General features: G+C 35.7%; 1 pseudogene; it reads right to left on the bottom strand.

Annotated features, from left to right (window-relative positions):
* Window positions 1-7,928: 7,928 nt before the first annotated feature.
* LOC147581686 (large ribosomal subunit protein uL23-like) lies at window positions 7,929-9,533 on the bottom strand (annotated as a pseudogene).
* Between the last annotated feature and the right edge of the window lie 6,411 nt (window positions 9,534-15,944).

The raw sequence follows: 15,944 nt of genomic DNA, 5'->3' as shown, positions 1-15,944 counted from the left end.
GTACCAACAGACTTGCTCAACAGAGGTTGCCACAAGCTTTTAATTTGTAAAAAATCTAGTATGTGTGAAACACAATAAAGCAAAGTGCCATAAAATGAGATAAACCTGTGTAATCCAGTGCCGGGAATGAATGAAAAAAAATAACTAGCAACCAAAATAGAATATTAGTGTTTCGTGTCACTTTGTCTTGTTTTTTTTGTTTGTTTTTTTGTTTTGTTTTTGGTTATTTATTTATTTTTTTTTAAGTTATACCTACATATAGCTTGTTACTTTAGGGGATTTCTTCTTTTCATTAATTTATTCATTCATTCAACAAATATTTGTTAAGCAAGTACTTTTGTCTCAGAACATCACTGGGTTTTAGTAATTCAAAGATAATTAAACAGTTTCTTTGCTCAGTGAACCAATGTAAACCAACCTAAATTTACTAGTGGATCTAATAAAGCCCTGTATCCATGGCTGAATACCCAATAATATTAACTATTCAATTAAAAAGCAAAGAAAATATTTCATAAGCCTCTAAGGTAATTTCAACTTTATAAATATTAACATGAAAGCTAATAATAGATTTAATTTCGCAATCAAGAATTTATTTTTCTTATTTATTCCTTTGTGTGTGTGTGTGTGTGTGCATGTACACACACACGTGAGAAAAAGTTTTGACTACTCTCATTAAAGAAGTTCCTGAGTATGATAATGTTTTTATAAAATTTCCAGTAATCTACTTAAAGGAAAAATAAAATACTTTGCTACTTAACACAGCTAGAAAATAGAATATTCTGGTTGAGTAAATGTCCTTGAGAACTATGTGTAATATATTTTTAGAATTATACAAAAAAAAATCTCAGAAATTGTGTCTTTCAACCTTCTATGTTTATTGATGCAATCAGAAACTACTCCAAGAATGTTTAACAAATTTGTCTGGCGTCCAATAGCAACATTTCTGAGAAAAGAAATTGTCCATTATCAGTTCATTGGCTTTAGTTAAAGCTGACAGCGTGAAATTACCCAAATGTTTTTGAAAATAGCATGAACTTTGGCAACAGGTACATGGGGCCAGTTTAGTCATTTACTAGCTGTGTAACCTCAAGCAAGTCACGCAAATATATATATTTTCACTTTCTACTTCCTCATTCTTGAAACGAGAGTGAAACTGTCTTAGGAGGTTATTGTCAGAATTGAGAAAAATACATATAAACACTTAGCACATGAAGCATGTACTTAACATTGCTTTTTAGGAGAGCATTTCTAAATTACTACTAGCATGCACTTACCTTCTCCTAAATAAACTACAAAGTGTAATAATATCATAATACCTGTATTGTAAGGTAGGAATTAGCTGATTAAATAAATATAAACATGAGCATGAGTTTCATTCTGCATGAATTCACCATGTTGTATCGGTCTTGTCATTTCCCCTCTCTGGCACAGAATTTCTGTCAATTCTGGAGATAAGGACAGATAATTCATAAGGTCTTTTCAAACTCTAATATGCTAATATTCCAACAATATCATAATTTTATGACATGACACTGTGCTTCTCTAAGTTTCTTTTTGGATTGAACTGTATACCCCCAAAAGATATGTGAAAGTCTTAACCCTTAGTACATGTGAATGTGACCTTATTTGGACATAGGCTCTTTGCAGATGTAATAAAATTAAGATGACGCCATTGGGATGGATCCTAATTCCCTATGATTGGTGTCTTTATAAGAAGAGGGAAACACCATACATGGACAGAAACACACAGTGAAAGTGTAATGTGATGACAGAGGCAGAGATTGAAGTGATAAAGCTACAAGTCAAGGGAGGTCAAAGATCCATTGCCACCACCAGATGCTCAGAATAGGCAAGGAAGAATTGCACCGAGAGTCTCATAGAGATCATGGTCCTGCTGGCATCTTGATTTTGGATTTCTGGCCTCCAGAACTATGAGAGAATACATCTCTGTTGTTTAAGCCACTTAGTTTGTGGTACTTAGGGCAGCCTTAGGACACTAAGCAAGGGTCATGAAGCTGCAGGTACCCATCGGGTCCTTCCACTAATGGGTCCTAGTTCATTGATTTAAAGATGAAGGCACCTTACATAGTTTCCAAATATTTTGCAAACTACCTGGCATTACATATATATATCTCATTGTCACGGACACATTTTATGGTTTTCTCTGTATTGTTTCTAGAAAAGATTAAAATGATGTTTTTCAAACACACAAAAAATATTTAAAGATACGTTCCAGGATTCTTATTTGCAATTCATGTGGTGAGAAATTCCTAACATGCTTTTTTGAATCTTTTCAATAATATGTAAGAAATACATGTGACAGTATTTCCTTTCACTTACTGGTTAAGACATAAGTGATAGCCTAGGCACATCACTACCTTACTTTCAATATTTATTTGTAAAATCATTTGTAGATATAATTTTTACAAAATATTTGTTCTCTCTCAAGACTTTATTTCTAACATTCCAACGGACCTACTAAAAATGATAAATTCCCATTAGTTCTAAATGTTGCCAAATAAAACAAAAATGTGGTAAATATTAAATTTTATTAGGCATTCTTCTTATAATAAAAGGTACATATTTTTCCAAAAGCAAACGAAATTATGATAGTTATTGTTTCACTTCTTACGCTTTCCTATTTATTTTTGCCTAGAAAAAATAATTTTACTTTTTTATAAAACTATCTGAAAAATTACCAGGGAACCCATTGTCATTATAAAAGTCTTCCCCCCATAATTCAGAAAGAACTTTATGGATATTATTATTTTCTTTCCTGCAGGCTTTTTTCTATCCCTAACAGTCGATCATAGACCTATCTCTAGCAATAGCTCCTAACATTTGAATTCATTTCAGTATTTTCATAGTATTTTTTTCATGATGGAGAGCCCTATCTAGTGGTCCAATTTAGTGGTTGGAGGAGATGAGTTGCTATCTGCTTCTGTCGTCAATTTGGTGGGAGTACATTTCTTTCCAACGGTTTCTTATTCTGCAATGAAGTGGCATCATAAGAGTCTCTCTCGTGGAATGTCTCAGTCAGTGATGTCAATTATTCTCGATGGAATTGGAAGAAATGTGTAGTCATTTTTATGAGAAAAATATAGAAATAAATATGCATTTGGAAATATATTTGGAACTAGAAGCAAGTACCAACAGACATTGGTACTAGGCACGCGCATCTACATCTACAAAATAGATAATATGGATCAGAATTTTTCCCAAGAAAGAAAGTTAAAATCATCAGTGGGATGGGATGGCAATGATTTAAACAACTGTAGTTTAATCTAAAACGTTAAGAAAAATCTTATCCTTGTATCCATGAAAACGAACAAACAAAAACACCTCCAACATGTAAAAATACTAACACATTCTTTTTAGCTCAGAGGGACTGAGTTTATTTATTTATTTTTTTTTTAATTTTTTTTTCAACGTTTATTTATTTTTGGGACAGAGAGAGACAGAGCATGAACGGGGGAGGGGCAGAGAGAGAGGGAGACACAGAATCGGAAACAGGCTCCAGGCTCTGAGCCATCAGGCCAGAGCCCGAAGCGGGGCTGGAACTCGCGGACCGCGAGATCGTGACCTGGCTGAAGTCGGACGCTTAACCGACTGCGCCACCCAGGCGCCCCTGAGTTTATTTTTTAAAGCACCTGTAGCAGGCAGATTTTCAGCTGGAAACAATAGAAGCCTTTCTGACCACTTTAAACAGGACAAAGACTTTTCAGAACACGGTGGGAAACTCCGGAATCTTAGGAAAGGATGCAGACATCTCTGGATGGACTTAAGGTTTAGCTTTCAGGAGCAGCATCCAAACCATGCCAGGGACAGATCTGATGATGCGACTGACTCTGGTGCCACTGAATACTTCATGCTGAGATCTGGACTTCTTCCAACCACCAGGACCATTATCATTGCTAGACTTAGAAATCACCCTGGCACCCCTGGAATCTGCAAGATATGCAGCTCCCCATGCCAACAAAAAAAGGAAGCACCATCAACGTTATTTTTCCTTCCATTGCTTATTCCAGAATCCAAATCTCATATAGACAAAATTGGTGGAGAACTGGAATGAGGTATGAAAAATTGGGTATGCCTTTTATATTGAGGAAGCTTCATTCATAGAAAGTGTCAATTTTTTTCAAATATAGAGAAGCTATTCAAAAAGATCACATACAGTCACAAATGCAATAATTATCAATGCATGATGGAATCTAAAAATTGGTAAATTTTAGAGTTTAAAAAATTTGAGTTTTTTTTTAGCCTGTCAACTCTCCAATGATTTATTCCTTTAACAGTTATTTCATTTTGTTCAATGATTTTGGGAAAGTTACTTAAACTCCCCTGAGCCTCAGTTACCTTACATGTAAAATAGGAAAAATGATATTTATAACATGGCAGGTCAGCTGTGTGAATTAAATGATACAATATTTATAAAGTGCTTAGAACAATAATGGATTTGGTAAGCACTCAATAAATTCTATTTGCTATTATTATTAAATATCGGTCCTGGGTAAAAATATTCCTTTTACCAATTTCTTAACCTACAAATATCCATTCCTTGAGAATGTTTAATGCTATGCAGCTTGCATCCTTGTATATCAGCTTATTCCAAACTACAGAATTTATTTCTATTTACATTACATGTATTATTACACTCGTGTCATTACAATTTCCTGATTTGGGAGCCATAGGAATAAAATAAGCTCCATGAGAAAAATTACTTGTGTTAAATTCAACAGTTTTTCATAACAGCAAGCAGTATTAGAAAAGATGGCTGAATTTCCACACCTCCACGAAAATATTTCAACCCATAATAATTCACCTATATTACTATAGTACTAAAAGTAACCATTACCGTAGGTTATTAGCCACAAGTCTAATAACACTGAAGGCGTACCCTCAAGTAGAAGGGCCCCGCATCTACACTGACATAATGTAATGTGGTTGTTAAGAGCATAGGCTCTGGATCCAGATCACCAGGATTTAAATCCTGGTTCTGCAGCTTACAAGCTGTGTGACTTTAGGAAGGTTATACAAGTTTTCTGGGTCATTTGTAAAACTGTTGAGTAATAATACTTATCTCATGGTGATTTTGTGAGTATATAAAGTGATTTAACAGGGGCCGGCCCCGAGTTAGTACTGGATGATTGTAAACTATTATTAATATAACATACTAGGGTTTATTCAAAGGGCTGAGAATCCCAATATAAGAGTGAGATAATATCCCTGCCCCTCAGTTTTCTCATGGTGAAGGCTGGGAAAAAGACACATAAATTGGTCATTATAATGCATTTTAAGAAATATATTTGCATGGATTCAGAAAAGGGGCACCTAAACCAATGTGGGGACTAGGTAGAAATGAAGAGTTTAGAGATTTCTAGAGAGGACAAGAGAGCTAAGTAACAGATGATGAGCAAAGAGTATCTATGCTAATCCAAAGTAGAAATTAAACTGTCTGACAGGAAATATAATAAGGAATGAGAGTAAGAGGCTTGAAAACAGTGATAATACGATGGTGATTACTTACCAAGTGCACCAAAATTTATCAAATTCAAGGGATAAAAGACAAAGCTGACCATGAACAACAGCTAAGCATGAAGGTGTTATCTTTTAGGTCAAAGAACACGTCATTGTTCGTGGATTCTGTCCAGTTAGAGGTAAGTGCTATGGTAAGTGTGCTAAGTGCTAAGTGCTAAGACCTAATAAGTGTGCTCTTGTAAATGTCCAAATTTCATTGCAAAGTGTGCTGCTTCCATTGTGGATGAAATTAAGTGATTAATAGCATTACAATTACTAACTAGATTGTCATGTTCAGTTACTAGAATAAATAAAGACATGGAGAAAACAGAGTATGAGAAAAAAGAGGGAACAGAATAAAGGCAGTGGCAGGAAGGGAGGTAAGAAAAGAAGGAAGGAGCTGTAGAGAAAAACCTTTTTGTGGTAACTGTCAAAAATTGATAGAAAGAGGGAAAATAAGAAGTCCAGAGGGGAAAAGTAAGTAGATGACACAACATGTTTGGTGATTCACGATGACCAACCAAGTTGAGCCCTACTAGGGATATCAACCTTATAGCTGAAGGTATTAGTTAAGCACATAGAAACACATTTGAAGATCACGAAAGCCTCAGAGGAGGGTGCAAGAAAGGTATTCCTTGCTGAGACAAGTAACTGATGGACATTGTGCCTCTCCTTCCTTCAGACTTGCTGGACCACCGCGTTGCTGTGGCAGCTGGCAATGAAAAATGCAGAGACCGAGTCAGAAGGTAGATGAGGCTCAGTGATGTGGACTGAGACAATAGTCATGTGTATCCTGGACTGGACAAGGTCTCCTGTGCTCAACCTTGTCTTCAAAGACAAACTCATGTTTGAACCAGATGATTTGTAAGAAAGCCATGCTTGTTGTTGGGTTTTTCTCCCCTAATGTTTCTAATATGCCCAGAGAACACTTACTCATTCTTCAGATTACTTTTAATCATCTATGTCACCCTTCCCGATAAGCCTGGGAAAAGATTCAAGGGGACATGGATATAAATAATGGGGTTTGAAGGAGAAAGAAGAATCAAATATGGTGTCCAGATGATCTGGGCTACTAGGTAAATCATTTGGCTGAGATAAGTCATAGACTACAAGTAGGGGGTGGGAAGAGGGAGAGGACACATTAAGTTCTAGACATGCTGATTTCGAGATGCCTGACACATAGTGAATTTGGAATATTTGTAAGATATCCAAGTGGAAATATCAACAACCAATTTTATTAAAGTGTGTCTGAAGGTGGAGAGGAGTCTAAATTTGAGATCTTGATATATCAGGCTACAAATTATGGGCAAAACAATAGGGTTTTTATACATATTGGATAATTATCACTTCACTAATATAATAAAGAACACTTCAAATCATTATAGACAATATTAGGCTCACTGATGAAATAATACTTACTGTATTCCTATGAGAAGAAACATTACCACTATTTTCTATCATTGTTTAATAAACTGCAGTGATAATAGCTAACTTCAAATAAGGAGAGTAAAAATTAAAAAAAAATAATTTAGATTTATCATTATTTGCATTATCATTATTTTCAAGAATGAAGCAGAATTTTATAAGAAATACAACCAATTTAAAAACATTGCCGTAGTCTGTTTGGTTTGCCATAACAAAATAAAACATAGACTGGGTGACTCAAACAATAGAAATTTATTTTCTCATAATTCTGGAGGCCAGAGATCCAAGAGCAAAGTTCCAGCTGAATCCGTTTCTGGTAAGAACTCTCTTCCCGGCTTCTAGGTGGTTCACCTATTTCTTCATATGGTCTTTCCATGTCTCATCTATGCAAAGAGAGAGAAAAAGAACAAAGAGAATACTTCCTCTTCTTATAAGCATACCAATTCTATTAGATTAGGGCCCCACATTTCTGACCTCATTTAACCTTAATTTTCTCCTTAAAAATCCTATATCCAAATATCATCACATTGGGGGCTGAAGATTCAACATGTGAATTTCAGGGGGAAAAGATTCAGCATGTAACAAACACTCTCTTGAAGTTTATTGTAGAATATAAAATGAGACATGAATAATTAAAATCACATATCTTGTTCCTGAAGATAAATTGATTTTTCAAATGCATCAATTCTCCTCAAACCAAAGTAACATACAACTCCATCAAAAGTCCAACTAAATATTATTTTACAGCATATCTTTTTCTTTGTTAGCTGAGATTTTTGGTGAGACTGAAAACAGAAGGAAAACAAAATTGATTAATCATTTTCAAGAGAGAGGGAGAGAGAGAATCCCAAGCAGTCTCCATGCTGTCAGTGCAGAGCTCCACTCAGGGCTCAATCTAACAAACCATGAGATCATGACCTGAGCAGAAATCAAGAATGGGTCATTTAACCAACTGAGCCACTGAAGTGCCCCAACATTATAATCTTTTTTTTTTTATGGTGAAAAAATTTATATTTAGATTTAGCCAGCGGGACTCAGTTTAGATGATCCCAATTTTATTGGCAACATCTAAAGCATCATAGTCAGGAACCAGATGAACATACACCTTCTTTTCTCCATCAGGCCTCCTCAGAGTGTTGACCTTGGCCACATCAATGTCATAGAGCTTCTTCACAATCTGTTTAATTCGGCGCCTGTTGGCCTTGGCAACCATAATAAACACGAGTGTGTTGTCTTCTATTTTCTTCATGGCTGACTCAGTAGTCGGGGGAGCATGTGACTCTTGATCTCAGGGTTGTGAGTTCAATCCCCATGTAGGGTGTAGAGATTACTTAGATAAATAAAAACTTAAAAAAGAAAATAACAGAAAGCCTTTTACATGTAGAAATATTTGACAAGATCTCGTGGTGAAATAAACAACTTTCTGAAACACCTTTTACCATACTGTTGTGTAAGGAGATAAGGACTGTATAAGGGGAGTTCCGTGGATTAAAGTAATAATAGTGCCATTTTTAAGGCACTTTCTCCAACATTCTGAGATACCTACCATGAAAATAATAAACCTTACTGATATTTCATGTGCAGATTGCCTCTGGAGTCCTCAGTAAATCTTCCTATCAGATAGGTGGGAATCACACAGCAAAACAAGATTTTCTAAAGAAAACAAAGCACAACACACAAAAATGTAAAAAAAAAAAAAAAAAAAAAAAAGGTACCAAAAGCATCCTCATATCCTTATATCAATGTGAAGAAGTAAGCTTGCACTGTTCTATTCCAAACACATGCAAATCAAATGATGATGTAGCTCATATACTCAAGGTCATTAAGCTAATAAATAGTAGACTCAGGACTCAAAGCCATGGTCTTACACCAGTCTAAGGCGCTATCACACCACTGCTCCTATCCTGGCATTTTAACGGCTCCTTGTTTTCTCAGAAGACTTTTCACTGACTTCCACTGAATAAATTATATATAAGGTGTAATAAATATCTTATTTCTTTATGTACAATAAGATAATATCAGACACAAACACATTCAAATACATTCTTTTTTTTAATTTTTATTTATTTTTGAGAGAGAGAGCACAGTCAGGGGAGGGGCAGAGAGAGAGGGAGACACAGAACCTAAAGCAGGCTCCAGGCTCCGAGCTGTCAGCAGAGCCCGATCTGGGGCTCAAACTCATGAACTGAGAGATCATGACCTGAGCTGAAGTCGGACGCTTAGCCGACAGAGCCACCCAGGCGCCTCTACATTCAAATACATTCTTATCACAGTCTGTTTCTTCTCTTAGCTACGTGTAGGAAGATGCTAATAAGACATGCCAAGCTTGTGATATAAAAGGATAAAAAATTGTTTCACTATGATGGCATAGGGGTAAAGCTTGTTTCTCCTGGGGGTGCTCTTTTGAGGATATTTGGGCTACCTTAGGAGACGCAGTGTCTTGGGTCATCAGAATGTAGATCTTTTTTTTTTTTTTTTTTTTTTTTATGACTGTGGATGCCTTTCAGCACTGCTTTTTTGGCCTTCAAAGCCTTTGCTTTGACTTCGGCTTTGGGAGGGGCAGGGGCTTCCTTCTTCGTTTTTGGTGCCATCTTCCTGAAAGTTACAATTTGTAAAGTTCTTTTCACATTGATTATCTCACACAATCTGTAAGGTAATCCTGTTAACATACTGTCAACAAATAAAAGTACTCCCCAGTGAAATTATAAGAAAAAAAAGCTATTAAGCAGAACCCTCAAGTAATTTCCAAGTGATACACAGTAGCAAAAATTATGGCAAGAGGAAATTAACCTGTTCAATATGTAAAAGCTATAAGCCAATTTACCTTAGCATTAAGTTTTTTTTAATGTATCTGAAAATTCCAGATGAAAATATTTTTTCCTGTTCTCATCCTGGCCAATATTAAATATACCAATAATATGTCAGATGGATTATTATATTAAGTTCAATGATAAACCCATTAAATCCTCATAAGATATGAATAAATTAAAAGTCACAGTGTAGTCTAGTAAAATAAAAGAAGGAAAAGAATACAGAGAATGAAAGGGCTCCAGTCTCATGAGGTCAGGGACAGCCCCTCCCTTTGGCACTGAGGAACCAAAATTTCCTGACATTTGTATATTTCAATATTTTTCTGACTTAGTTGTCCTTTCACTCACCCTCCTCCCAACTCCCTCATATCTCCTGTCCAATAGGCATACATGCAAATCACAGCAGCCCCATTTATGATCATGTTTCCATTCAAAAATCTACTAGGAAAAATTCTGGATTAATGTGACAAGGATAGTGCTTGGAGCCCATCACCACTGTAATTATATTGAGGACATCAAAGCTCCTTCCACTTTGCAGACATATCTGATAAAATTCCCACGCACAGATCTGTTATGAGACCTTTTCTCCTGGAATGACACCTGTTGCACTTAAGGAGGGTGGTGGGTGGGAGGTGGGGGGAGTTACAGTTTTAGCTCTTGATGGTAAGAATGCCATATATACGTGAGCTTCTAGAGCACTGTACAATCTAAATCTAAATAGTTTTTCTTTGAAGTAGCAAGTTAAAAATCTAGGCCAATGACAGCCCAGTGTGGAGGAACATGGAGAGGACACCAGCATTCAGGCTCAGTAACTGACGATGCCAAGAGTTCCACAGTGAAATTCTCCTAGTATCTATCTCTAGCTAGGAACCATTTTCTAGGTCATTTTAAATGGCAGTAAATTACTTTGTCCAGCGTATTACAAATTCCCTTTCACTGAAAATCATACAGTGAGTAGAAGAGAAAAGAGAGAAGTATTTTGAGTCAAATTATATAGTGGATTATAAAAACACAGTATGTAAATACATCCAAAGAGTACAAGAAAGATTTTAAAGAGAAGACAGAGTAAAAGAACGCCATTATTTAAAACAGTGTAGACAGATTTCTAGAACTCTGTAATTTCTAATCCGTGTAACTGATCCAAAAGTTATTTGTTTCCAGACATACCCTTTTCCTTCTACTTCCTTCTCTAAAAGGTCTGGCTCAAATGTCATCACTACCAGGAAGCTGTCCTGACTAATCTCCATGCCACCTCCAACAGAATAATTAACTGTTTTTGTGTGTTCCCATAACGCTGTCAGGCTTCTTGTTCCACGGGCACACTTAACCATCCTTAAGCACTTTCTATGGTCGGGCTAGGCTGAGGATACACAAAGAAACGTTACGAGCCACATTAAAAAAATTTAGTCTAGTGGTAAGACAAACACACAATAAAACTAATTTGAGTAGTGCTATGATATGTAACAACAAGTCGCTGTAGGAGTACTCTCCCTTTACTTTGGAAAGAGGGATAAAAGCTGCCTAATGGAAATTTCATCTGAGCAGAAATTCAAAGGATGAGTTGTAGTAAATATAATGATGAATGATGGCAAAGAGCATTTCATAGAGCGGAAAGAGGCTCTGTGAACTGAAAGACAGCGAGAGAAAATTAAGACATCAAGCCTCTTATTATATGTGTTTTGACAATGTATTTAACTCAAGGTTGATGTTCTGTTACCAGATTTGGTTATGAGGTCTTTGCATTCACATTTTTTTTTTTTATCTCAGTACTCAGCACAATTTTCTCCATCCAAGAAATCTTCAACCAATTTTGTTTGAAAAAAATAAATCAATAGCAGCAGCAGTAACTGCAAAAATGATTGAAAATGAGACATTTCAATATATTTACTAAAAAGAGATTTACTTAAAAAGGGATGAGTTAATTTAGCTCATATGGTATTATGTACAAATTAGGCATTTTCATTTTTTATTTATTTTTTAAGTGAAGTATAATTAATATGCAATGCTATATTAGTTGCAGGTGTACAACATAATGATTCAATTAACTATATATTACTCAGTGCTCATCACGATAAAGGTAGACCATTTGTCACAAACCAACATCATTATAATCTTATTGACTATATTCTCTATGCTCTACTTTTCATCTTTATGCCCGATTTTATAACTGGAAGTTTTATATTATAATCCCCCTTATCTATTTCACCCCACTTACCTCCCCTCTGGCCACCACCAATTTCTTGTCTGTATTTAAGAGTCTATTTTTGTGGTTGTTTTTGGTTGTTGTTTGTCTCCTTTTTTATTTGGTTTGTTTCCACATATTCGTAAGATATATTCCACATATTAGTGGATATATGGCATCCACATATTAGTAAGATATATGGTATTTTTATGCTTCTGTCTGATTTATTTCACTTATCATTATACCATCTACCCCACCCTTGTTACAAACGGCCAAATTTCATTCTTGTTTATGGCTGAGTAATATTCCATTGTATACCACTTCTTCTCTTCCATTCATCTAAGTAGGTAATGTACACTTTGGTTGCTTCCATATAGTGACTATTGCAATAATGTTTCAGTAAGCATAGGAGTGCATTTATCTTTTAGAAACAGTGCTTTCATTTTCTTTGTGCAAATATCCAATAGTGGAATTACTGAATCATGGAATTAATTTTTTAATTAAAAAAAATTAATGTTTATTTATTTTTGAGAGACTGAGAGAGACAGTGAATGAGCAGGGGAGGGGCAGAGAGAGAGGGAGACACAGAATCCGAAGCAGGCTCCAGGCTCTGAGCTGTCAGCACAGAACCTGATATGGGTCCCAATCTCATGAACGATGAGATCATGACCTGAGCCAAAGTTGGACACTTAACCAACTGAGCCACCCAGAAGCCCCTATTTTTAATTTTTTTGAGGAATCTCCATACTGTTTTCCACAATGCCTACACCGATTTGCATTCCCACCAAGAGAATACAAGGCTTCCTTTTTCTCTACATTCTTTCTCTAAGGAATAACATTGTTATGTCTTGGGTTTTTTTTTTTTTTTTCTTTTTAGTTTTATTTTAGCCATTCTTTTTAAAAAAATATTTTTTTAATGTTTACTTATTTTTGAGACAGAGAGAGACAGAGCATGAATGGGGGAGGGTCAGAGAGAGAGGGAGACACAGAATCTGAAACAGGCTCCAGGCTCTGAGCTGTCAGCACAGAGCCCGACGTGGGGCTTGAACTCATGGACAGTGAGATCGTGACCTGAGCCGAAGTCAGATGCTTAACCAACTGAGCCACCCAGGCGCCCCTATTTTAGCCATTCTGATAGGTGTAGAGTGATATCTCATTGTGGTTTTAATTTGAATTTCCCTGATGATTAATGGTGTTGAACATCTTTTCATGTGTCTATTGACCATCTGTATGTCTTCTTTGGAAAAATGTCTATTTAGGTCCTCTGTCCATTTTTTAGTCAGATTATTTAAGGTTTTTGTATTGAGTTGTATAAGGTCTGTATATATTTTGAATATTAAGACTTTATTGGATGTATCATTTGCAAATATCTTCTTCCAATCAGTAGGTTGCCTTTTTGTTTTGTTGGTGATTTCTTTTGCTTCGCAAAGCTTTTTATTTTGTTTTGGTCCCAGTTGTTTATTTTGCTTTTATTTCCCTTGCCTCAGGGGACTTACCCAGAAAAATGTTTCTCTGGCCAATGTCAAATAAATTACTGCACATCAGCAATTTTTAAATCATCTTAAATGGACAGGTGTATATGGAGGAGAGAGACAAAAATCCAAACCTACAAGGAATTTCATTTCATGTCAAGTCAAATCTGATGAACTACGATGAAAAAGTAAAAAAAAAAAAAAAAAAATTCCAGTAACTAAAGCTATATTTCTCTTTGCTGGCCTGTCTAACAAGGTCACTCTATCACTCAAACAAAGTTATTCTGAGATTAATTAGTATATGATAGTTGCATATTGAACATGAGGGCTGTGGGATATTCAAGGACTTTGCTTATAAAAATTTCTCAAGAAAAAATTACAGTGAATTTCAAGCCTTTTGTTCTTATAATTGCATATGATAAGTAATATTTCTATTTTACATTTTATTGTTCATTTTTAACAGTAGCAGAAGTCTTATTAATTGCATTGGTACAATTAGTTTTAGTCAGTTACAGAAACACAAACAGTAATACCCCAATTTTGAAAAGTCAGGTCACTGAGAAAAATGAAATTACGTAAGAAGCGTCAATCTATAAAATAAAAACAGTGAATTAATAATATTATTATCATTAGTCTCAAAGGGACTTGGTTAGTTTGTCACTGATCAGTGACTATGAATCCCTTAAAGTGGAAAAGTAACTCAAAGCTCACACCCACTAGCAGGTAAGAGTGGTATCATCACACTATAAAAAAAGAACATTATCTGCTCTTAAAAGTTCTAAACTTGTTAAAAAAAGAGTTCTGAGCTTGCACTGGAAGTCCTAGCTTGACCAATTAGACAAGAAACGAAATAGAAGACATCCAAATTAGAAAGAAGTAAAGTTATCTCGACAGATAACATAATTTTTTTTTTTTTTTTAAATTTTTTTTTTTTTTTTAACGTTTACTTATTTTTTTGGGACAGAGAGAGACAGAGCATGAACGGGGGAGGGGCAGAGAGAGAGGGAGACACAGAATCAGAAACAGGCTCCAGGCTCTGAGCCATCAGCCCAGAGCCCGACGCGGGGCTCGAACTCACGGACCGCGAGATCGTGACCTGGCTGAAGTCGGACGCTTAACCGACTGCGCCACCCAGGCGCCCCAACAGATAACATAATTTTATATGTAGAAAACCCTGAAGATTCCACAAAATCTTAGGTCTAAAAAGCAAGTTCATCAGAGTTATAGAATACAAAAATTGACACCCAAAGATCAATTGTGTTTCTGCACATTAACAATGAACATCATGAAAAGAAATTAAGAAAACATTCCCATTTACAATAGCATCAAAAAGGATAGAATACTTAAGAATAAACTTAACCAAGAAGGTGAAACGCTTGTGCACTGAGTACTATAAAACATTGCTGAAAGATATTGATGATACAAATAAAGGAAAAGGCATCCTGTGTTCATGGACAGGAATACTTAGTGTTAAAAGTGCCCATAATACTCAAAGCAAGCTATTGATACAATGCAAGCCTTCTCAAAATCCCTACAGCATTTTTTGAACAAACAGAAGAAACATTCCAAAATTCACATGGGATCATAAAAGACTTATGGTCTTCTTGTGAAAGAAAAAGTTGGAGGCCTCATGCTCCCTGATTTTAAAACATATTATAAAGCCACAGTAATAAAAACAATATGCTACTGGCATAAAGTCAAACATATAGACCAATGAAACAGAATACAAAGCCCAGAAATAAACCCTTAGACATCTGGTCAACTGACCTTTCACAAGTGTGCCAAGGCTACATAAAATGGAGAAAAGGACAGCCTTCAATAAATGGTGCTGGGAAAACTGGATACCCACATGTAAAAGCATTGAAGCTGGACCTTTACATTACACTATACACACAAAAAAATAAGTCAAAATGGATTAAAGACCTAAACATTAAGACCTCAAATTACAAAACTCCTAGAAGACGTAGGAGAAAATCTTCACTATATTAGATTTGTCAATACTTTCTTGAACATGATACCAAATGCACAAGCAATGAAAGCAAAAATAGGTAAATGGGACTCCATCAAACTAAAATGCTTCTGCACAGTAAAGGAAACTTACTTTTAAATGTTTTAATGTTTATTTATTTTTAGAAAGATAGAGAGAGTGCATGAGAGAGGGGAGGGGCAGAGAGAGGGGAGACACAGAATCTGAAGCAATCTCCAAGGCTCTGAGCTGTCAGCACATAGCCTGATGCGTGGCCCTATCCCATGAACCGGGAGATTGATACCTGAGCCGAGTCAGACGCTTAACCAACTGAGCCACCAAGGAGCCCCAAGGAAACTTGCAACAGAGTGAAAAGATAACCTACAGAATGGGAGGAAATATTTGCAAATGATATATCTGATAAGGGGTTAATAGTCAGAATATATACAGAACTCCTACAAATCAATAGCAATAAAACAAGTAACCTAATTAAGACATAACAAAAGACTTGAATAAGACTTGAATAAAAGACTTGGAGATTTTGTTTGGTGAGTGTACAGTTTCTGTTTTGA

This window comes from Puma concolor, chromosome B1, assembly GCF_028749965.1.
Source record: "Puma concolor isolate L17-30 chromosome B1, mPumCon1.1.hap2, whole genome shotgun sequence".
Classification (NCBI taxonomy): Eukaryota; Metazoa; Chordata; class Mammalia; order Carnivora; family Felidae; genus Puma; species Puma concolor.
This window is presented reverse-complemented; position numbering and strand designations above follow the sequence as displayed.